Source organism: Gekko japonicus, unplaced genomic scaffold, assembly GCF_001447785.1.
Source record: "Gekko japonicus isolate JY-2015 unplaced genomic scaffold, Gekko_japonicus_V1.1 scaffold1052, whole genome shotgun sequence".
Taxonomy (NCBI): domain Eukaryota; kingdom Metazoa; phylum Chordata; class Lepidosauria; order Squamata; family Gekkonidae; genus Gekko; species Gekko japonicus.
Genome location: NW_015170921.1, coordinates 212,936 through 214,833, shown reverse-complemented (window position 1 = coordinate 214,833; position 1,898 = coordinate 212,936).

Below are 1,898 nucleotides of genomic sequence, written 5' to 3'. Positions count from 1 at the left end.
TTGTAAACCTTGGGAACTATTGATAAAGTCACATTCATCCACAAAAGAAGAATGTAATTCTACAGTTTTCTTGATAGAAGTTTATCCCTTGCCAAAATGAGCATTCAGATTACCCAAGGGAAGAGTATGGCCCACTTTAAAGGGGCAGAAAGGCTTGTTAGATTTACATTTTTATTTATAGCTGTCCTTTGAGAGAAGTTAATTTCAAAACAGGTAGGTACCCTGGATCTCAAGGCAATAATCTAGAACACCATCATTCTGGTGAGTGCTGGTAGAAATCATTGTTATCTTTGGTGGATAGAAAACTGTACCCGGATAACGAAAAGCAGGTTTTCCATTCCTGACATAGCCATGCTGGTGGCCTTTGGGAAGGTACAAATACATTGTGGGTTCTGTGTTATCATTGTTAGATCATGGGTCTTCCTTGTTTTACTGTTCCCCAGCAGTCCTTTCTGACCCTGGGTAATCTGGGTTTTTGGGTCACTGTATCCAGATTGAGAGGTTATAGGCAGAAAAGGGAAGGGAACAAAATCAACCTGACTGTTCCCATAGTCAGAAAGAACCACTGTGCCAGAAAAAAAGCAGGGATGATCCATGACTGTCACAAACTTCCACTGCTGGATTTCTGGAACCAACCCACAAAGTATCCTAAAAAAACTGGAGCTTAGGCCCAAACTACATGTTACATTTAAGAAGTGGTTCCAGTGAAGACTAGTACCAGGATGCCAGCTGCGAGTTCCCTGTGGGTACTCAGTTCTGAAGCACTGTAGAGGCCTGATTTGGGCTATGGAATGGTGCAGGTGGATGTCTCCAGCCTTTCCCCTCAGTACTTTTTCCCAACCTGAAATGCCCCAGCTGAGGTATTACTTGCTCGGGGGGAGGGGGGCTGAACTTGGAAGCATTAATTGCACATGCAGCTACCCAGTGGGTCAAATGACTACCTTCCAGGCTGTTTTGAGTCAGGAAGATGGCCCAGGGGAAAGGCTGGAGCCCTTCTTTTCCCCATTCCTGATCCAAATTGGGCCCCCATGGCTTGTTAGAACTGAGTTCCCATGGGGAACTCACAGCTGCAGTATTGCTGTAAGTCCCCGTGGTGATCATGTGTTAAATGAAATGTGCATTTTGGAATGATAAAGGAACAGAACTGGAGAAAACTCTCATCCCTAGGTACTAGGGATCCATTCACTGTCACCACTTGTCACCATCTGGACTGTATTCTCTCTCAGCAAGTACAATCCAACAGAATCCCCATTAAGCAACAGAAATCTTTCCCCCCAGTTCTTGGTTTTAAATTCCTCAACTTCCTCAACCGAGTCCTGTGCACATTGTGCACCTGCAGCCAGCACCTCTGAATATCCAATTTCACAGCAAAATGACTGGCTGTCCCAGCAGGTCCAAAGCTCTCCATGTTCTCCACTTTATTTATTATACCATCCTTGTCATCAGGGATCCGGTCCTACATTTTGATTTCTTGGCACCTGGAGGCTTTGCGGTGTATTGCCAGCAATGGCTTCAGCACCAGGGTAATTGGAATTGCCACACAAACAGATTAGGTGTGATACTGTTCATTGCCCTAAAACACCCCTGTGCCATCTAAGGAAAATGCATCCTTCATTACTTAGTCCGCAGCTCCTGTTCGGAGCAATGTCATGGTAACAGCAATTCTCTTTTGATCGGCAGCCTAGCCTTCTACAGTCTTCCTTATCTACATGAATATTTTAGCTCGATTTTTTCCCCCATTGCCATTTATTTTCCTTTGGCAAGCTAGGATTGCCCTCCCAACCACTGCAAATAGGAGAGAAAATGTTTCTTTGATTTCATGTCTTGCTTCCCTTCTCTCTCTCTCTCTCTCTTTCTCTCTCTCTCTCTCTCTCTCTCTCTTTCTCTCCCTGCCTCTC